The sequence below is a fragment of the Pinus tabuliformis genome, chromosome Q, assembly GCF_031772625.1.
Source record: "Pinus tabuliformis cultivar Carrire ecotype Pingquan chromosome Q, CPIR1, whole genome shotgun sequence".
Taxonomy (NCBI): Eukaryota; Viridiplantae; Streptophyta; class Pinopsida; order Pinales; family Pinaceae; genus Pinus; species Pinus tabuliformis.
Window position 1 is genome coordinate 780,249,158 of NC_142296.1, and position 23,788 is coordinate 780,272,945.

At 40.0% G+C, this 23,788-nt stretch overlaps 4 pseudogenes; all 4 read right to left on the minus strand.

Annotated features, from left to right (window-relative positions):
- Positions 1-1,437: 1,437 nt before the first annotated feature.
- Positions 1,438-2,404, minus strand: LOC149221802 (CDPK-related kinase 3 pseudogene; annotated as a pseudogene).
- Positions 2,405-4,087: 1,683 nt separating this feature from the next.
- LOC149221803 (uncharacterized) lies at positions 4,088-7,718 on the minus strand (annotated as a pseudogene).
- Positions 7,719-9,468: 1,750 nt separating this feature from the next.
- LOC149221804 (CDPK-related kinase 3 pseudogene) lies at positions 9,469-19,828 on the minus strand (annotated as a pseudogene).
- A 2,043-nt stretch (positions 19,829-21,871) lies between these two features.
- LOC149221805 (uncharacterized) overlaps positions 21,872-23,788 on the minus strand; it is a 98,264-nt pseudogene continuing 96,347 nt past the window's right edge.

Genomic DNA, 23,788 nt, shown 5'->3' on the forward strand with positions numbered 1-23,788 from the left:
ATGATAGATAAATAGTAATAGAGGGTAGATTCATTGCTTTAGGAGTTAGTTTGAGCTCAAATGAATAAGTTTTTCACTTTTAGAGGCAAGTTGTTGAGATGCCTATATTCCTGTTTCTTGTTCAGTGTCAGTTAGATTAGCTCCTCATTCTAGGGATTCAACCCCTGAGGATGGGAGGAGGTTGAATACTTTCCTATATCTTCTTCTTCTTTCTCATTGTAAGGGGTTGGACTCAGTTGGATGTTCAGACCTTGAAGCAGTTTGGCAGGAGATTAATAAGAATTGCAGCTATTTTTATGGAATCCAGGTGGTATGGAGTTTTAGTACAATTTCTTCTTCTATGATTATATGTTTATATGTTTTATGTATGCCATTAATCATTTCATTTCTTCTATTTGAATGCTTTCAAGTTTTATAGGCAAAATTCATTGCATCAGTGCTCTGCCTTGGGAAACCATTCACCATTTCATGTTTTCTACAGTCTAGGAAGGATTCATGGTTTTCACATGCCCTTCTTAGCTTCTCACTGTTAGCACTCGAATCTGCCTTAGGCTGAATGAAGGCGAGGTTCGAGGCAACATCAAACCAAGCTCAGTCTGGTAGGTAGCCCTACCAGAGCAGGAGAGGGCTATCTCCGGGTCTATCTCGTAAAAAAATGTCCAATAGGACCCGAGATGACCTAAGATGAATACTGATTTTAATGATTTTAGGCTAGTAAATAAATATGAAAGAAATCTGGGTTTTCTGGGTCGTATGGGACCAAGGAACAGCATGAACAGAGAAGTTAAATCAAAGACAAAGATTATCTCCTGAGGCAAGATAGGCAAGAGATTTAACATCAAATTTGAAATACTGTGCAGTGGGTGGACTGTTGAGAGGTTGACAAGGGCATAGAAGATGAATCCTTGTCAAACAAAAGAAAACATTAAATATGAACACTTTCCCAAGGCAGAGCAATGAATTGGATTATGCCTTTCTCACTTTAAAAGCATTCAGCTGAAAACGATTATGAATGAACTATGAAACAAAAACAATAGACATATGAAACAGGAGAAGAAACACATGCTAAATTCATACTGCAAGCATCTCATAAAATAGAGCTGTACCATTCAATTATTTCTCTGTCAAATCTGTACAATGAAGCGCTGGGTTTTCTCCTCCCACACTTTCCTCAGAAAAATACCAGCCCCCTTTACAAATGATTTTTTCATACAATAAATAGATTCACCCTATCAAAAAAAAATTGAATCGACTCAGAATATAGGATGATTTAATCATTACTAACTGAAGATGAAAATCCATCCATTGCTAAAGGAGCAGCGTTACATTTTGCTCGGATCTGAAAAAGTGACATCTGTAGGTGTGAATCCCTTGAAATTGTAACTAAAGTCAGAAATAGACCATCATTTCCTATTTTTCGGCTGTCGCAGGTATTCTTCATTTAATTGGGCTTTTGACCTTTCGCCTTCTCTTTTTTTGTTTGAAACCAATTTTTGTAATTAGCGACAGATCCATAAAATTTAGTATATCTGGAACCTTGGATTCTTTCATGGCCTCTGTCCAATTTCTCATTAGAGTTGATTTAAAATTTTCTAGAGAAATCTTGGCATCGTTATCAGGTTGTAGGAGCTTAAATTGAGCTCTGAGGTACACCAATTCGTCCTCTCTTAATGATTTCACCAGTGCCTGGAACCATTTGGTCACATCAACTCCTTATTCTTGAGAGCTGCACGTTTGAACGGTAAGCAGCGGAGATAAGCTTTAACATGTTTGTACATTGTAGTATCTAATGGAATTACATATTTCCCACAAAGCCATGGATGAGAAAGGGCCTGAGCTGCACTCATTCTTTTGCGTATATCTTTGTTGAGAAGCCTTTTCACAAAATCCTTAGCCTTAGGAGAGATAGAAGGCCATGGTGCATCATCAAAATTAGGTTCAGTGCTCAAAACTTCACGAAAAATTCCTGATTCAGAGTGTGCCCAGAAAGGTCGACTACTATATAGTAAGATGTACATTATCACACAAATACTCCATACATCTGCTTCCATACTATATGATTGGTGAAGGACTTCTGGTGCTACATAATATGCACTACCTACAATATCGTTCAGTCTTTCATCTCTTGTTTTAAATCACGATGCAACACCCCCTAAAGGTAACAAAAGGCAACTATGCTCAAAATCTGCACAACAATACCCTTGGCATCTTCCTCTGAGAACCTTCCACCACTGGACAATATTTTGTCCAATAGTTCCCCACCTTCGTAGAATTCCATGATAATGTAGACATTGTTGTCATCCTCACATACATCGTGAAATATAACCAAATTATGATGCCCTGACAATGCTTTCAAAATCTTAACTTCTCTCCACACATCTTCGATCGCAATAGATGTTGTCATCTTTCAAATGAAATCCCCGATGAAAATCCATGCCATAGTTTGATCCAACTTCCAAATATCCAAAATCCTAAACCTTCTAGTCCTCCTTTTACAAAATTATTCTCATACCATAAATAAACTCTGCCATGAGGAAATGAACCAACTGAAAATGGGGATTGTTCGATCATTATCGACGAAGGATGAAAAAGCCAGCTGTATGTACAAGGAGCAGCGTTACAAATTCATGCTTTGAATTTAATGATGGCCAATGAGGAGGTGAAATTTGTTGGTGTAACTCCCTTTGAATCACCAATGAAGACAAAATAGGATACATATCTCATTTCTCTGACACGGTTGATGCCATGCGTTTAAACCACGTTCTAGGCAGTTGGCCTCAAAAATCATAATCTCCGAATATAACATCCGCAATGCCCTACCCTTCACTTCCAGGCGACCATGCAGCTACGAGCGCATCCATTCTGTTTCAAGTAGGTTTCCACCGCCCACGACCTCCCCGATATCAAAATAAGTAGGCACGGAAAACTGTCATTACATACATTGTTGATCACATCGATTCCCCCCAGAGGGATGGTCAGGTTGGTGTTATTTTCCCTTGTTTCCACATACGAAGGTTCCTCGATTGTGGCAAGGGAGTTAGAGAATCCCTTCCCTTTAGTGAAATTTGCATTTGGGTTCTGCTCGTATACTATTTCGGTTGACGAACTGAAAGCTTGTTTTATGGCATCCAGAATGGTGGTTCCTACAGTTGTTGCTCCACAGTTGCCTTTCCGGCTTATAGGCCATCCTCCACACTAGTACCCCAGATTGTCCACATGACTTCCTGCTACAAGTATCTTCGGAGAATTCTTGTCAAGAGGTGATAATGGATTTTCAGGCATTTTCCCATTCTTCAAGAGAATGAGAGACTTGCATACAACTTCTCTGGCTAGCTCTCTATGTGCAAGATTGCCAACCATGCCCAATAAGGTGCGATCTGTCATGGGTTGCTCAAACAAACCAGTGACAAATTTTACTCTTAGAATTCTCCTAACTGCATTGTCTATTCTACTCATGGAGATCACACTCGAGTTCACTAGAGTTGTGAGCTCATCAATGTATGTTTGGAAGTTGAAAGGTACCATCACCATGTCAATGCCTGCATTGATTGAAGCAGAACTCCTGTAGCTGTAGTTTGCCCCTGGTGGTGAGGTAATAATGTCTATTCCTTACCATTATGAAATGACGAATCCCTTGAATCCCATTGTGTTTTTCAAGATGTAAGTTAGAAGATAATGGCACGCACGCATTTTCGCTCCGTTCCAGCTTTGAGTAAGATGCCATCATAGTGGATCCTCCCTTTGCCAAGGCATCCACATATGGGTGCATGTGAACATGATAGAGTTCGCTATAGCTTGCAACTGTATCATCCTCGTTGATCCTAATGTTTCAGCTTGGGGTTGTTTGAGAACACCCTAGAGCTGGAAAATCCATGCATGGTATGAGCTGGAGAAATTTTGAGCAAATTCAACCCTTTGGACTGTATGCACCGCGCGCTTTGCCCAGTGCGCCGCGTGCTCTGCCCAGTGTGTCGCGCGCTCTGCCCAGTGCGCCACGCGCTCTGCCCAGTGTGTCACGCTAGTGGTGTTTTTGCACTGTGTTCGGGCTCCCAGTGCACCACGTGCCCTAAGTACGCGACGCCTCCTGTTATATGCGCTGCGCTGCCTTCAAGTCACTCAGAGAAATATTCAATTCACTTAAATTGGTTTCTAATTTCCTCAATTCATCCTCATGCTTTTTAACTTTGGTCCCAAGTTGCATCAAATATTTTTTCCATTTCGTCATCTCACTCATATAAGTCTCAATGTACAATCTAACTTCATTCACTATAGTTTGATTACTTATTTGTGATTGACTTGCTGTGCTCTCATCGTAAGCATGACAGATTGCTCCATCGTTGAATGTTTGATCCGGAACACTAACAATCTCCAGCCGTGGATTTGGAAGAGTATCAACCTTAATATGCACAAAGAGCTCGGTATGCCAAGAATGGAAAGCTTTAAATTGCAACAGTCTAATGTCTTCTGGAAGCATAATTTTGGGCACCGTACACTTTCCCTGACTGAATTTGTATTGAACAGAACACAGAGTATACAAATGAACTATCAACATATGCTGGGAACCATCCATTTTAGGAGTCACTTTCAAATGTACCATCATACTTTGACATCCTTTTAGACAAAAAGCCTCCTCAGATAAAACTAATGAAGAAGCACCATGATCATATATGTTCCCCTCTTCATCGATGCTATGATTAGATAGTGCAATTTCAGATCCAATTTCTTTTTCTCCATGATGACCAACACCAACGTTCTTCGACATCATTTCAGGAATGAAATCACATATGAGGGAAACTGCAAATATATCAATAGGGATATGAAAAGGATTCTTAAACTCAAGCTCCACATTTATAGCCTCTCCAACAATACAAATATTGCTATCTTTTCCTTTCAAAGATTTGGAAGAAGGCCTTGCTGCAGAATCTAACCAGTTACTTGATGTCGGGGATGTCGATGGAACTAATCCTTCCTCCAAATATTTCCATGTCTTTCTGATAAAAGAATAGCTCCAGCAGAGGCATATGTGCGGTGATCCTCAAAATGAATTCTCAGTGATGTCATATTAACAGTAGGCAACTTCAGTTTGAACATTTCATATTTTTTTACCAACACTCTCAAAAACACGCAGGAAATCTCCCAGAAACATTTCCTAAGTTACAACTGAATGATGACTACATGCAAGTAATCTCATTAAATGTTGAATGGCCAATTTTGACTTCCTGATAATAGCATACCATCTTCCAAGATTAAAGTGGACATGGTCTCTAATATAATTCCATCCATCGCCTTCAAATACAGGAAGAACACACATATATGCTCTAATGGCATGTTTCCGTTGTCCACATATAGTGTAGCGATTTCCTGCAAGGACAAGATGGAACCCAAATTTCCTGAGCATGTGTGGATTTGCACGCAGATAACAATAGGCTGCCTGCTCCAGCAATATACCTGCACATAAGTTTGGTTCCTCACTAGAGATACAGAAGTAGACATTGGCAGCCTCCTTGAATTGCCCCCTAGCTTTGTGCAATTCCGACCACCAAAGTGCACATCTTGTGGCATATCTCTGACCTGAGGCACCTATTTTCTGATAAGTTGTAAAAGCTGTTTCCATGGAATACTCTGCTTCCTTTCTTGATTGATCCAGCATAAATAATGTAAGTCCAATCATTTCCTGAACACCAGCATAACGCTTCCTAGCCTTGTCAATCTTGTAGTCACTCGATAAAAATCAATAATTTGAAAGAGAAAGTTCATAATCACGCAACATAAAGGCATAGTCTCCCAAAATTCTGATCTGAGACTCTATCGAACTAAATGTGCAAATGGACCCATTCGAAAAATCAGCAGTATCATCTTCCCCTTATGCCATCAAAGGTTTTTAAATTGATTTTTCAACCCCTTCCTTGTTGTTGAAACCTATTGATTCAAGGAGCGTATTTTCTGCTCCATGTATGGGATAATATTCTTTACAAAAAATTCTTTCATGAATTCATTAATCTATTCCAAGTCATTTCTGTTGAAACAGCGGCCTAGAACCTGGTCATATGATGAATTATCAAAGATGATGAAACAAAAGGAGTCTAGATATCTTCTGGTAAGATCTCTTCATTTGATTGTGAAGAATTCATACATAGTAGCCTACAATCATGTGGTCCAAAAGTTCCCTTCATTTCCAATAGTATTTCATTTGCTTTGTCTGCAGGTCCATATTCAATAAAGGAAAACTGGTACTGTATTGAGTAAATGAATTTTCTCATGCTTAATGTTGTCTAGGGGCTTTCAGTCATACACTTGTTGATATGAGATATAACTATATTAGCTTTGAAAAATCCCGCTCCAACCCCTGTAGATCTTTCTTTGTCTCTTTGTGTTGATGATGTTCTGTCTGTTTGTGCTTTTGTAGGGATAGGGGCTACTGAACCTAGCAAGATGGGCAGGGTTGCCTGAAGAGCTGTAAAACCTTATCAACCATGTATTGAATGAACTTAATCATTTCTTCTTTAAAACAGAGTTTTGAAGAAGAATTGTCCTTCAGCATTATTAATAATGTGGATCTTGAAGTGAAACCTTATTGAAGCTCTCTTTGGCCTACAGGCGTTAGTGAACACTTCTGGAGACAAAACCGTGGACTCAAGGATTAAAATTACCCTTTTTGACCAAACTGGTATTTGATGACTGCAAATGACGAGAAATGAACCTTGGTGAATTCGACTCTGACAGAAGACTGACAAGACTGAGTCTAACGTTGGCTCCAATTGGGATGGCAGTTGCCACTCCGTGGAGGTGCCAAGAACTGCAGATCTTTGTGTGAGCAGACATTGCCTTCGTCCATTGGGCTATGGAGTCATTATTTCGACAACCAACACAGAATTTGATGCATTTATTGACTGAAACTGGACTCAAACCGACTCAATTGTAAATCTGAAATGACTGAAAAACTGACTCGACAAACTGTACTTAAAAATACTAAGACCTGAACTTAAAACTTAAAGCTGAGTGGCAGTACCTGGCCACCCGTATTACTTACAAGACAATATATCCTCAAACTAATCAAAATGCCAATGCAACCATTCAAGAAGATTGCTTCTTGATTGATTCTTCCTATCAGATCTTCTGGTCAACAGTACAAACTGATCACTGAGCATCCAAAAACATAGTTGACCATGATCTCCTTCGTCACTGAAAACTGCAATAAACACTTTCACAGCTGACTGCAACAAACTTGCTAGAGGATCTTGAAAAACATGAAGATTTGCCATTGCCACCTCCTGCTGAGAAAACGAGATATCTTTTTCTCTTGCTTCTGATTTTTCTTCATAAATAAGAGCATGCTCCTGGGCTTCAAAAAACTCTAAACAGGTAGATGAGTAGATTTCTTCTTGGAAAAACATTTCAACGCATGAAACATATGAAGAGGAATCTGAATGGAAATCCTGAATGTTTTGATCTTTTGTGGTGTGAATGTATTGAATGAAGGTCTGATCTTGTTTTTCATACACTGACTAGATCACCTCCTCATGAAGGTTGTATTCTAATGAACCGAGAACCTTTGGATCCATAACTGTGTCTTCTGCATCCCAGATGATTTCAACAGCAAAGTTCTCTTTCATAGGATTCCGTACTTGGGATTCTTGGTCATCACAATCTGAATCTGGAACTGAAATAGTTGTCTTGACATCATCACCTTCTGGAATTAGAACTGGACTTCCTTGCATGCTGCCTTCTTCTATGGACAGATCTGAAACAAAACTTTCTCTTTCATCATTTTCAGCCATATGGAAATCTTTAACCTGCTGATTTTGATCTTGCTACAAAGTTTCCTCTAAGAGTTCTGTAGGCTACTGAAACAGATTTGCATACAATGATTCCATGATTTCTTCATCCGTAAAATTATCATCCTCATAGTATTTTTCAAGGTTCTCGATAAAACCATAAGCATGTTGGCAACAATCCTGGACTAAATTTAATGATGGATAAGATTCTTTATACTTCTCAAAGAATATGGAATGAAAATACTTTAGACAATAAATGGAAGCAGGTGGTAAGCTTTCATACCAAGACTGGGATTCGTCTTCTAGAGTAGCCATAAACATTTTCATCAAATAGTCCTCAGGAAAATTTATCTTTAATCTATGCACATGAATGTGAAATTTCACCAGATGAAGAGCAGCGTCATTACCTTCCACATTTCTGAACACAAGCAAATTCTTTGACCAATATACCTTGGGCATTTTATGTGGAAAACCTGGGATGTGATCTCGACTCATGGGAGTGTATCTTCTTGCAATCCAATCCATCTTAAGAAATCTCAAAGCTACTAATCCCTCTGCAGTGGAGTCACCATGAAGGATTGATTGCATGGATTCTTCAGTGAATGGAGTCGCCAGGTGAATGATTTCAGCCGTCTTCTTATGTCTATTCATTGTTCACCATCAACAATCAGCTCTAAACTTGAGATATGTACTGGGGCAAAACAATCTACAAGTAAACCATTTCTCCCCAGTGGAGTCGCCACTATGTTAGCGCTTGAATCTGCCTCAGGCTGAAGGAAGGCGAGGTTCGAGGCAACATAAAACCAAGCTCAGTCTGGTAGCTAGCCCTACTAGAGCAAGAGAGGGCTCTCTCTGGGTCTATCTCATCAAAAAATGTCCAATGGTACCCAAGATGACCTAAGATGAATACTGATTTTAATGATTTTAGGCTAGTAAATAAATATGAAAGAAATATTTGATTTTTAGGCTAGGTTTTCTGGGCTGTATGGGACGAAGGAACAGCATGAACAGAGAAGTTAAATCAAAGACATAGATTATCTCCTGAGGCAAGATAGGCAAGAGATTTAACATCAAATTTGAAATATTGTGGAGTGGGTGGACTGTTGAGAGGTTGACAAGGGCATAGAGGATGAATCCTTGTCAAACAGAAGAAAACATTAAATATGAACACTTTCCCAAGGCAGAGCAATGAATTGGATTCTTCCTTTCTCACTTTAAAATCATTCAGCTGAAAACAATTATGAATGAACTATGAAACAGAAGCAAGAGACATATGAAATAGGGGAAGAAACACATGCTAAATTCATACTGCAAGCATCTCATAAAACAGAGCTGTATCATTCAATTATTTCTCTGTCAAATCTATACAATGAAGCGCTGGGTTTTTTCCTCCCACACTTTCCTCAGAAAAATACCAGCCCCCTATACAAATGATTTTTTCATATAATAAATAGATTCACCCTATCAAAAAAAAATTGAATCGACTCAGAATATGGGATGATTTAATCATTACTAACTAAAGATGAAAAGCCATCCATCGCTAAAGGAGTAGCATTACATTTTGCTCGGATCTGAAAAAGTGACATCTGTAGGTGTGAATCCCTTGAAATTGTAACTGAAGTCAGAAATAGACCATCGTTTCCTATTTTTCGGCTCCCGCAGGTAATCTTCATTTAATTGGGCTTTTGACCTTTCACCTTCCCTTTTGCCGTCTGAAACCAATTTTTGTAATTAGAGACAGATCCATCAAATTTAGTATATCTGGAACCTTGGATTCTTTCATGGCCTCTATCGAATTTCTCATTAGAGCTGATTTAAAATTTTCTAGAGAAATCCTGGCATCGTTATCAGGTTGCAGGAGCTTAAACTGAGCTCTGAGGTACACCAATTCGTCCTCTCTTAATGATTTCACCAGTGCCTGGAACCATTTGGTCACATCAACTCCTTATTCTTGAGAGCTACATGTTTGAATGGTAAGCAGCGGAGATAAGCTTTAACATGTTTGTACATCGTAGTATCTAATGGAATTACATATTTCCCACAAAGCCATGGATGAGAAAGGGCCTGAGCTGCACTCATTCTTTTGCATATATCTTTGTTAAGAAGCCTTTTCACAAAATCCTTAGCCTCGGGAGAGATAGAAGGCCATGGTGCATCATCAAAATTAGGTTCAGTGCTCAAAACTTCACGAAAAATTCCTGATCCAGAGTGTGCCCAGAAAGGTCGACTACCATATAATAAGATGTACATTATCACACCAATACTCCATACATCTGCTTCCATACTATATGGTTGGTGAAGGACTTCTGGTGTGTCACACGGAATAAGTCGATCTTGCGGACAAGATAGACCTTCCTAGAATCTAAAGAAGACCTAATGACAAGCAAACCAACCAGACACTATCTTTCTCTAAATATGCTTTAATGAACAATAGCAAACAAGTGTTTTTAGGGCCTACCTTAGGTCCAACGCTAGCTTGTGGATGCCCTCACTCCTTCGATCCAAATGAGCTCCTTTTCACGAATCTGCAAACACAAACAAGGCAAACAAATTAAATAGCACCTGAAAATCCAATTGCATCAAAACATATTTAACAAGAAAGTCAAGGAGTCCATGAAACAAATAACATAAGATACTTGTTGAGAAAAATGAGTTTGATTGTATTAATTCAAAAGAAGAAGAACCTTACAACCTTTGCCTTGAAGCTGTACAAGCTCCTCCCAGGGTCCAGCAAGAAGTCTCCTCTACTTTGACAAGTTTCACTCACTCCCAAATGAAACCAAAAAAGGTATGTGATCTCTCCTCTTTAGGCTTAACTAGGAAGTCTTGATTTCACCAGCATTTACCCTTAAAAATGTTCAGCTTCTAACCTCTCTAGCAACCAGCCCAATGCCTGTATTTATAGTGCAATGGAGGGAGGTTACTAAGTCCTCCTTCAAAGGGATAAAACCCTCATTCAAAGGGATAGCTCCTCTCCTCAAGGGATTAGCTCCTTCTCTTTTGGGATGCATGAACCACCTCAGAGCAAACAATCCACGTCAAAATTCCTTCTAGAAACCTCTAGAATTAACCCAAAGTGAGTTTTTTTAAGGTAAAACTTGCGCCCTTTGACTTTCACAGGGGTCTGCACCTACACCGTTAGGGACAGAGTGGGCAGGTCCACAGCTTTTGTACACATAAGGTGCGGGACCGCAGGTGACCATGAGAGAAAGTGCGGAACCAGAGTTACATTGATTTTTAATGTCTCTCTCTCATTTTCAAAGCTTGATTTGAAGAGTTGAGGTCTGAGACTTGCTTAGGAGGACAGTACAAGTGATGATACACCCATACTGACTGCAAATAATCATGGTGATGATATTTTTGTGTAACAGATTTCCCCCTAAAGTGCGAAGTCTGTAGTAGATGAGGATTTCTTATCATTTAGGAAGAGTGAAGTACTTTACCATTTCGAGGATCATCTTGTGGAGAACCCAGTTGGAACCTGTAAAAACATTCAATGCAAAATATATATATGAGATCATATCATCGCTGAGGTAGGCATTCCCATGCTCAGATCAAAACTGACTAGAAAAACTAACTACTGCTCTGATACAGGAATGATCTTGTAAAACATCACAAGTATAGACTCATGTGGACATAGTATGGATGCAGCCATCTGTTTATGAATAGTTCATTATATAATGAATACAAAATTCCTTGCAGCCTGGATTATTGAAACTAGATCCAGGGTCTTCATTTCTACTTCCCGAAATAGTATGATTCTATCCATGCGAATGAATGTGTTGATGTCGAACATGGTAGAAACCACTTGATTACCAGTCAATGATGTAAACCGTTAACAAGCGTGAGAGAAACCACCAGTGATGTCAATGGCTCTCAAAGTACCCAGTACAATCCATGAGATGCGAATAAATGTGTTGACGTCGAGCATGTCACGGAATCCTTTTATCGAAAGTCAATGATGTAAACTGTCGTCAAAGGCGAGAAATCTGCCATTGATGCATGAAGATCTCAAGGTACTGACGATTCCTAGATCATCTTTCTAGATAATGAGCTGATGTCGATAGAAAGCGATCCGTCGTAGGCAAGCCTACAACACGAAATCATAGATCAAATTGAAGAAATTTTAGTTGCAAGGACTGACTCAGGGATGGTCAAGATGGATGACAGATATTTTGTAGATGAATGGCTTATTGGTAGTGACCTCTTGAACACATAACGACACGACAGATGGTTCAGTGACAATTGACCCAAAGTTAATACCCAAAAATCGGCTGAAGACTTTCAATGTGGTTTGATCAACTGTTAGGCAAAGGATTTCCCAACCCAGGTGAATAAAAGTGCCGTGTTCAAGAGTGGTTACAAAGTATGACAAACAGGCTCATTTTTCTCTCTTTTCCCCCACCATTTCTGGCAAGTACCTCTTTATTTTTGACAAGCTTGAGGAGGATAACATTTGCTTGATTATAAGCTCATCCTTTGGATGAGTCCAACTTAGTTTAAATTCAAACCCTAAGAAGGAGTGGTTCATTCCTATTTGTAATTGAACAGGTCCTTTACTGTGAAATTTTAACAAGTCCAGTATAGGAGAAACTCGGCGTTTTTCAATTTTAGAGAGTTTGAAAAACATAAGAAGACTCCAGGGTTGTCCTTTTTCATAAATTTGTGTCTCCCAAGCCCGAAAAAGTATAAAATAATACTTGAGAGAACCGCTTGATCTTTTACGACCAAGGAGTACTTTTCGTCATTAGTGCCTTTGACCCGAAAAAGTAAAAAAGCGATCGATGACACATCGTTTTATAACCAATATCGAATTTGAAACGACAAAAATCCGGCTACCTTTTCATGTTTTTACGGTTAGAAAAGAGTTGTAAGGGGACCGTCTTTTTAATTCCGTTTTAACGAGTTTAAAAGAAACACTCGGTAATCTTTTCATGTTTTAGGAGTCAGAAAAGAGCTTAAAGATGACTCTACATGTTTTTCTGTTGAAAATGGTAAATTTCACCTAAATAATCCTTTATTCTGCACAAAAACACAAACATTACTCATACCTGTTTGAAATGGATAAAAATGTCGCAAAATACCTTTTCAAAGTGAAACATAAACAAATTTGCGATTTATTTACTCAAAAAACTTATAAAAAGGGCCTTTGTCAATTCATTTTTACTGTTTGAGTTTGGGTGAGAAAATAGTGCTTTTGCTCATAAAACTTCCCGTGAAGATTGTGGAAAATCCAACCGTCGGAATCGAGCGCCGTCTTCTCCAGGTAATCCACATCATCCTACTCTTCATTTTCAACCATTTAGTTTTTTGTTTTAGTCCTTCATTTCATTTTTGGGAGAGTTTTTAGGCGCAAAACCCGCGCGCGGGGGCCCGCAGGTTTACCATTGTGGGCCTGCGGACCCCGACTTTTTCTCCATTGGGAAAAAGCTCGGGGTCCGCACCTTCCGTGTAGAAAAATTGCGGACCCATGCACTGTGTCTAACCCGGAGGGTGCGTACCCCGCCGCAAGGGTTTTGAACCCAAAAATTCTCAAAAATGGACCAATCAAAACATTTTCTAGCAATTTAATTAATCTTTATACTTGATGCAGAAAGTACATCATGCTAGATTGGCGTGAACAAGAGCACGAGGATGTGGATGCTGCTGCATGGAATCATCAGCCTTCACTTGATGCTTTGAGGGCGTGCGAATTATACAAATTCTGGGCCATTCCTGGCATGAGGGCTCAAGTGGATTTCTTACAGTGGCTGGTTGATAGATGGAGCATACAGGACCAGTGCTTCTTCATTGGTGGCCACCAGCTCGAAATCGAGCCGGCGGACATGTATTTCTTGACCGGTTTGCCTAAGAGAGGCGAAGACTTGACTCTGCACGGGGCTAGGCCAGGTGGCCAGTATGTCGATAACCTCCGGCTAGAGTACTGCAACAGCCAGGCTAGAGACAAAGGGATAGACATAAAGACCATATCCCGTCCTGAACTCATGGTGATTGCATTTACTGTCACCAGACTTTGCGGAGCTGCCGCATTACATATTGCCACCAGATCCCAGATGCGTATGGCAGTTGATTTCTTTCGAGGCACCATCTTCAACTGGTGCGATGTTGTGTTGGCCAATGTGAAAGGCCAACTGACCAGGGCCAAGAACGGACGACTAAAGACCTTTGGTTATGGGGCTTTGGTCGTGAGTTTTGGCCTGGAGAGGGTTCCTATGCTGTTCCCATAGCACCTTACTATTGGAGCTGGGCATCCTTGAGAGCCCAAACTGATGCGATGGGTTGCTCGGTTCAAACCTGAGTATTTCCAATGGCTGGAAAACCAGGTATTTTCCATTCAGGACTTTCCTTATGCTGGGATAGATTTTCGTGGTGAACCAGACATGGTTCTTCCACCAAGAGAGCAGTGGGATGAGTCAGGTAAAATCCTTTTCAACATTTTCCTATTTTTTTTTTGTTTTTCCATCGTCTCAAAACTGATAGTAAAAATTTCAAATGCAGATGTGGGTCCACAGCGACCAGCCGCTCTCTGGCCTTTCGAGAGGAGGCAACCAGTTGCACCCGCGCCAGCCCCACAGGACGAATCAACAGAGGTTTTGGCCGAGTTGGAGGGTCATCTCGAGCGCTTGACAGGAGATATTCCTGAGACCACTATAGATGACATTCCTCGTCGACTTCAGCGCTATGTGATTGGAGTCCCGGGACCTTTTAGGAGATTCCTTTGCAAGGTGGCCCGTGCAGTGGTTTCTTATAGAGATCATCACCAGTGATAGGATGATCGCCTATTGTGGGCACATGTGACATTTTTGTTTTTTGTACTTATCATTTTTGTCGATCATAAGGTGTTTTTCAACCTATGATCGAGGATGATGTATTTTTTGACACACTCCTATATATATATATATATATATATATCACTATTACCGGCTTATCTTGTAAACCGTGTTATGGAATGATTTTAAATTCACATGTATGATTATTGCAAATGTCTATTTAAAATTCGAGAAGCAATTTCATCTGCTAATGTATTTAAAGACCTTGGAATATGCTGATATTCAATGTAATCAAACTCATGTTCCAAGAGACGCACTCTCAAAAATAATCTTAATAACACTAGATTTCTAATGGCATACACTCTATTAAGATGTAATACAACGAGTTCAGAATCTAACCTCACTATCAAACTCTGAATCCCAAATGAAATAGATTCAGACAATAACTCAATCACTGCACTGTACTCGGCAATGTTGTTCGTTGTTTGACTGAGGCTTACCCCATGCATAGATACTAACTCGTTAGAGGGTGAATAGATAACCCAAGTTGCGGAAGAGATGTTCTGTGTTTTACGACAAGCACCATCAGCGAAACCAATGTATGTTTGGAGAGGCATCGACATCTGCAATATCAAGATTAAAACCAAGATAAGCAGGAATAATGACGAAAAAACACTCTCTAAGCTAAGCACACTGTTTAAACTAAAACACACCAACTAGAAAGAAAAGCTATCCTAACTAAAAATCTCCATACCCATTCTTTTAAGCATAATACCTCTTCAAGTAAAGGCCAATTCTGGGTTTACCCAAAGAGTCCCCATCAAAGTCTACCAATTCATAAGCCCCTTTGGCTATCTTTCGCTTGACAACATAGGGACCATGCCACATAGGAACGAATTTTCCAGCGCCTAATTTATCATTAGCTTGATCATACACTAAGACTAGATCTCCTTCCGAAAAATTTCGAGGGGTCACATTTCGATCATACTGAGCTTTCATTCGTTTTGCGTGAGTCTCGATCGCCAATGCAACATCACGTCGATTCTCATCTAATTGAGCCAAGTATAACAAATGCTTTTCCTCTTCGGAAGTGGCTGGAAGTAACTCGATGGCCATTTGCAGTGACAGGATTTCGCATTCAATGGGTAACACGGCTTCCAAACCATAGACTAGTTGGAAAGGAGTGAACCCTGTTGATGTTTTTGCTGAAGTTCGGTATGCCCAAAGCGCTGAAAATAGCATGTTGTTCCAATTCAATCGATGAATCCCAGTGATTCGTCGGATCATGATAACTAAAACTTTGTTGATAGACTCAACTAGACCATTCGCTTGTGGATAATAAGGGGTTGAACTATCATGACGTAAACCAAGCTGGCCTATAAGTTTGGTTTTTATAACGTTTCGATAATGATGCCCATGATCAGTGATTATCGCTTGTGGGACACCAAACCTAGCAATTATATGATTTAAAATGAAAATTGCAGTTGTCTTGCCGTCTACCTCGAATGTAGTTATCGCCTCAGCCCACTTAGTAAAATAATATACCGCAAGGATGATATACGCATGCCCGCCGGACGAGTGAGGGTTACATGTAATAAAATCGATACCCCATTTGGCAAAAGGACCAATGGCAATTATAGGGTGGAGAGGAGCAGGTGGAGCACGCGTCTTACGATAAAAAATCTAGCAGTTGTGGGATTTTCGGACCGTCGTAATACAATCTTTAAATAAAGACGACCAGAAGTAGCCAGCGTGCAATATCTTTTGGGTTGTGGCATACCCAGACATATGACCGCCACACGCTCCAGAGTGGCAGTCATTTAGAACCCTTTCAGCTTCTTCGTGAGTTAAGCAACATCAAAAAACAAAGTTCGTCCCATGGTGATAAAGAGTATCTCCAATAATTCTGAATTGTTGGGACTGGAATCGAATTTTCCAACGTTCTAAACTTGAAATTTCTGGCCAAAAGGATTGGGTCTGGAGATAAATGATGATATACCCATACCACGGATCTAAAGTGCTGATCAGAAACAAGGATTCGTTCGCAATGGGCTCCTCCGCCACAGTTTCCGTGTCAGCACGCGGGAAGTCACACATTAACTCCGCAAAAACTAAAGATTTCTTAGACTTAGATTTCTCAAATTCCAAGTCGAACTCTTGTAGGATAACGATCCATTTAGAGTACTTGCCCCCTAGCAATTGCTTGGTCAAAATGTAGATCATAGGGTTGCAATACGAAATTACCGTAGTTTTACGTAGTAGAATGTAGTGACGAAAACGTTGGACAGCTTAAACGGCTTCCAATGCCAATTTCTCCACATGTGAGTATTTTAGCTCAGTCGGATTTAACGTTCGACTAAGGTAATATATCACATCTTCAGTTCCTGATTCATCTTCCTGAGCTAAGACCATTCCAATAGTGGAATGAGAAGCGGCGAGATACAAGAAGTAATCCCGGTTGTAGTTGGGAGGATGCAACAACGGTGCATGGGTCAACGCGTGTTTGAGTGCATCAAAAGATTTCTGAGCTATCTCACCCCAATAGAATTGAGTGTCTTGCTTCAACAACTGGGTAAAATCCTTTGTAACCTCGGCGTAGTTAGAAATGTATCGTCATAAAAATTTTGCTTTCCCTTCCAAACTTTGGAGTTGGCGAAGACTCGAAGGAGGAGGCAATTTGATGATAGCTTCGACCTTCGAGGGATCAACGCGAATGCCGGCTTTCGAAACTACAAACCCCAGCAATCGACCCGTTTCTATATAGAAGACACATTTGTGTGGGTTCAACCGAATACGATAATGCCTACACCTCATAAAGATTGCTTGTAAATGGACGAGGTGATCATCTCGATGTAATGAATGAGCAGGAAAATCATCGAGATAGGGTTGCACAATGTGCTTGATGTCATGAAACGCATAAGACATCGCCCTTTGAAAAGTTGCTCCAACATTCTTAAGCCCAAAAGGTAATTTTCAATAAGCAAATGTCCCCCATGGACAAATGAAATCCCTTTTTGGTTGATCGGCAAGTAGAATGTTGATTTGATTGTATCCGGAAAAACCGTCCATAAAGGAGAATATTTCGCTGCCGGCACAATCGTCAATGATTTGATTGATATAGGGAGCTGGGTAACTGTCCTTTGGATAGGCTTGATTAATATCCCTATAGTCGATGCATATTCTTATTGTTCCCTGCTTTTTGTTAACCGGAACAATATTCGATACCCAATCCGTTAACGGGATCGGATAAATGAAACCTGCTTTCAACAATTTTTCAACTTCTACTTTAATTGCAGCAGCTTTTCGTGGGTGAATCTGACGCAAATGTTGCCGGACGGGTTTAGCGTCCGGGTAAGTTTTGATCTCATGAACAACAATCACGGATCAATTCCTAGCATTTCCTCATAGGACAAGGCAAACACGTCTCGGAATTCTTGAAATAGGGCCTTATATAATTGAATTTCGTTATCTGTACACGAGGCACCTATATGAATGTTCTCAACAATTCCGGGCTTAACCGAAATGTCAATAGGAATAGTTCGAGAGATGTTTCCCAAGTTTAACTCTGAATCGGGATGTTGCATTGGATTCTGAGGTTCCTTGACATATTCGGTTGTAAAAATTGATGAGAAATCATTTTCAAAACGATCATCCTCAGGTAAAAATGAAGATCTGTGATGGAGATCTTCCCATGGTAAATCATCTACACATAGGATTTCACGAATTTTCTCATCAGAGTGAACAAGTTCAGAAAACATAGTTAAATCCGAGGTTGATGCAAAAAGTGATTCCTCACGGACCACATTCATTAAGTAAAAAATAGAAACAAAAATAGAGTTTCTCAGGTCAAAGTATAAACAAGGAAAACAATCAATTCCCCAGAGGAGTCGCCATTTTGTCACACGGAATAAGTCGATCTTGCAGACAAGAAAGACCTTCCTAGAATCTAAAGAAGACCTAATGACAAGCAAACCAACCAGACACTATCTTTCTCTAAATATGATTTAATGAACAATAGCAAACAAGTGTTTTTAGGGCCTACATTAGGTCCAACGCTAGCTTGTGGATGCCCTCGCTCCTTTGATCCAAATGAGCTCCTTTTCACGAATCTGCAAACACAAACAAGGCAAACAAATTAAATAGCACCTGAAAAGCCAATTGAATCAAAACATATTTAACATGAAAGTCAAGGAGTCCATGAAACAAATAACATAAGATACTTGTTGAGAAAAATGAGTTTGATTGTATTAATTCAAAAGAAGAAGAACCTTACAACCTTTGCCTTAACACTGTAGAAGCTCCTCCCAGGGTCCAGCAAGAAGTCTCCTCTACTTTGACAAGTTTCACTCACTCCCCAATGAAACCAAAAAAGGTATGTGATCTCTCCTCTTTAGGCTTAACTAGGAAGTCTTGATTTCATTAGCATTTACCCTTAAAAATGTTCAGCTTCTAACTTCTCTAGAAACCAGCCCAATGCCTGTATTTATAGTGCAATTGAGGGAGGTTACTAAGTCCTCCTTCAAAGGGATAAAGCCCTCCTTCAAAGGGATAGCTCCTCTCCTCAAGGGATTAGCTCCTTCTCTTTTTGGATGCATGAACCACCTCAGAGCGAACAATCCACGTCAAAATTCCTTCTAGAAACCTCTAGAATTAACCCAAAGTGAGTTTTTTTAAGGTAAAACTTGTGCCTTTTGACTTTCACAGGGTTCCGCACCTACACCGTTAGGGACAGAGCGGGCAGGTCCGCAGCTTTTGTACACATAAGGTGCGGGACCGTAGGTGACCATGAGAGAAAGTGCAGAACCAGAGTTACATTGATTTTTAATGTCTCTCTCTCATTTTCAAAGCTTTATTTGAAGAGTTGAGGTCTGAGACTTGCTTAGGAGGACAGTACAAATGATGATAGACCCATACTGACTGCAAATAATCATGGTGACGATATTTTTGTGTAACATGGTGCTACATAATATGCACTGCCTACAATATCATTCAGTCTTTCATCTATGGTTTTAAATCACGATACAACACCCCCTGAAGGTAACAAAAGGCAACTATGCTTAAAATCTGCACAAAAATACCCCTGGCATCTTCCTTTGAGAACCTTCCACCATTGGAAAATATTCTATCCAACAGTTCCCCACCTTCGTAGAATTCCATGATAATGTAGACATTGTTGTCGTCCTCGCATACATCGTGAAATATAACCAAATTATGATGCCCTGACAATGCTTTCAAAATCTTAACTTCTCTCCGCACATCTTCGATCGCAATAGTTGTCGTCATCTTTCAAATGAAATCCCCGATGAAAATCCTTGCCATAGTTTTATCCAACTTCCAAATATCCAAAATCCTAAACCTTCTACTCTTCCTTTTACAAAATGATTCTCATACCATAAATAAACTCTGCCATGAGGAAATGAACCGACTCAAAACGGGGATTGTTTGATCATTATCGACAAAAGATGAAAAAGCCAGCCGTATGTACAAGGGGCAGCGTTACAAATTCATGCTTTGAATTTGCTGATGGCCAATGAGGAGGTGAAATTTGTTGGTGTAACTCCCTTTGAATTGCCACTGAAGACAAAATAGGATACATAGCTCATTTCTCTGACACGGTTGATGCCATGCATTTAAACCACGTTCTGGGCAGTTGGCCTTGAAAATCATAATCTCCGAATATAACATCCGCAATGCCCTACCCTTCACTTCCAGGCAACCATGCAGCTACGAGCGTGTCCATTCTGTTTCAAGTAGGTTTCCACCACCCACGACCTCCCCGATATCAAAATAACCAGGCATGGAAAACCGTCGTTACATACATTGTTGATCACGTCGATTACCCCCAGAGGGATGGTCAGGTTGGTCTTATTTTCCCCTCTTTCCACATATGAAGGTTCCCCGATTGCTGCAAGGGTGTAAGAGAATCCCTTCCCTTTAGTGAAATTTGAATTTGGGTTCTGCTCGTATACTATTTCGATTGACGGACTGACGGCTTGTTTTATGGCATCCAGAATGGTGGTTCCTATAGTTGTTGCTCCATAGTTTCCTTTCCGGCTTATAGTCCATCCTCCACACTGGTACCCCAGATTGTCCACATGACTACCTACTATAAGTATCTTCGGAGAATTCTTGTCAAGAGGCGATAATGGCTTTTCAGGCATTTTCCCATTCTTCAAGAGAATGAGAGACTTGCGTACAACTTCTCTGGCTAGCTCTCTATGTGCAAGATTTCCAACCATGCCCAATAAGGTGCGGTCTGTCATGGGCTGCTCAAACAAACCAGTGACAAATTTTACTCTTAGAATTCTCCTAACTGCATCGTCTATACTGCTCATGGAGATCGCACTCGAGTTCACTAGAGCTGTGAGCTCATCAATGTATGTTTGGAAGTTGAAAGGGACCTTCACCATGTCAATGCCTGCATTGATTGAAGCAGAACTACTGTAGCTATAGTTTACCCCTGGTGGTGAGGTAATACTATCTATTCCTTCCCAATCTGAAATGACGAATCCCTTGAATCCCATTGTGTTTTTCAAGATGTGAGTTAGAAGATAATGGCACGCATGCATTTTCGCTCCATTACAGCTTCGAGTAAGATGCCATGATAGTGGATACTCCCTTTGCCAAGGCATCCACATATGGGCGCATGTGAACATGATAGAGTTCACTGTAGCTTGCAACTGTATCGTCCTCATTGATCCTAATGTTTCAGCATGGGGCTATTTGAGAACGCCCTAGAGCTAGCAAATCCACGCATTGTATGAGCTAGAGAAATTTCAAGCAAATTCAACCCTTTGGACTGTATGCACCGCGTGCTCTGACCAGTGCACCGCGCGCCCTGAGTGCGCTGCACCTCCTGTTATATGCATTGCGCTGCCTTCAAGTCACTCAGAGAAATATTCAATTCACTTAAATTGGTTTCTAATTTCCTCAATTCATCCTCACGCTTTTTAACTTTGGTCCCAAGTTGCTTCAAATCATTTTTCCATTTCGTCATCTCACTCATAAAAGTCTCAATGTACAATCTAACTTCATTCACCATAGTTTGATTACTTATTTGTGATTGAATTGTTGTGCTCTCATCGTAAGCATGACAGGTTGCTCCATCTTTGAACGTTTGATTCGGAACACTAACGATCTCCAGCCGTGGATTTGGAAGAGTATCAACCTTAATATGCACAAAGAGCTTGGTATGCTAGGAATGGAAAGCTTTAAATTGAAATAGTCTAATGTCTTCTGGAAGCATAATTTTGGGCACCGTACACTTTCCCTGACTGAATTTGTATTGAACAGAACTCAGAATATACAAATAACTGTCAACGTATGCTAGGAACCATCCATTTTAGGAGTCACTTTTAAATGTACCATCATACTTTGACCTCCTTTTAGACTAAAAGCCTCCTTAGGTAAAACCAATGAAGAAACACCACAATCATATATGTCCCCCTCTTCATCGATGCTATGATTAGATAGCGCAATTTCAGATCCAATTTCTTTTTCTCCATGATGACCAACACCAACGTTCTCCGACATCATTTCAGGAATGAAATCACATATGAGGGAAACTGCAAATATATAAATAGGGATATGAAGAGGATTATTAAACTCAAGCTCCACATTTATAGCCTCTCTAGCAATACAAATATTGCTATCTTTTCCTTTCAAAGATTTGGAAGAAGGCCTTGCTGCAGAATCTAACCAATTACTTGATGTTGGGGATGGCGATGGAACTAATCCTTCCTCCAAATATTGCCATGTCTTTTATAGTAAAAGAATAGCTCGAGAAGAGGCATATGTGTGGTGATCCTCAAAATGAATTCTTAGTGATGTCATATTAACGGCAGCCAACTTTAGTTTGAACATTTCATCTTTTTTTACCAACACTCTCAAAAACACGCAGGAAATCTCCCAAAAAAATTTCCTAAGTTATAGTTGACTGATGACTACATGCAAGTAATCTCATTAAATGTTGAATGGCCAGTTCTGACTTCCTAATAACAACATACCATCCATCGCCTTCAAATACAGGAAGAACACACATATATGCTCTAATGGCATGTTTCCGCTGTCCACATATAGTGTAGCAATTTCCTTCAAGGACAAGTTGGAACCCAAATTTCCTGAGCATGCGTGGATTTGCACATAGATAACAATAGGCTGCCTGCTCCAGCAATATACCTGCACGTAAGTTTGGTTCCTCACTAGAGATATGAAAGTAGACATTGTAGAAATTTTGAATAATTTAACACATATTCAATGGAGATTATCCTGATCATGTACTAATGCGGAAAACATACACAATACATAAGCTCCTCTACGTTGATCAAGAATATAGTAGCATCAATAACAATAAAACATCAAGAGCATTCACACATTAACACAGTATGTATCACGGGGAAAGCATCTCGCTAAAAACCCCACACTATCTGTATATTAATGATTGAGTCATGTAACATTACACAGCATAATACTTCTCACAAGTATCTCCACCTCTGTTACACACAATACAGCTCAGATCTGATCTCCAAATCTCTTCCACTGCTTGCCTGCCTCCACTGCTCAATACCTGCTCAAGAACTGATGAGAATTGCTTCCCAAACTCGATTTTCACCTGCAAAATAGTCACTCACTCTTTGTGGACGTGAGCAAAGGCTAAAATGTGGGCCAAATACGTGAGCAAACTTATTGGCATACTCAATCCCTTGATTGTGCAAGATCTGATGCACAACTATAGTCACAACTGATAGCAATCTGATTCTCTACCACCTGTCCCTGTTGAACTGAACATGCACTGACATGCAACTGAGTTAACTGATGTATTCTTTAGTTGTATTATGAGTTAATAATTAGTTTAACAACTCATCATTAGTCTATCTGCAGTTAGACTAACTACAACCAGTTTAACTAAGTTAAACTGAACACAACTCCATCAACTGTACCTCCAGTCCACTAAACTCAACTCACTTGAGTTCTAACTGAAGTCATGCATGCAACAACTCAACTGACTCATAAGAAAAACGAATTTCCTTCTGACAGCTGCATGTGCCACTTCCGTAGCTCAAACTGAAGTGCTCCAAGAGAATAAGATTAAGTTTATAGTCCAAATATTATTGTGAGATAATAATATTTGACTTTTCTATTTTTGACAGCCAGTCTAAAAATAGACTTGATCACTCACACTGTGATCACTCACACTTTCATCAAAAATAGAAGTCCATCTATTTTCCCAACTTGATCAATCAT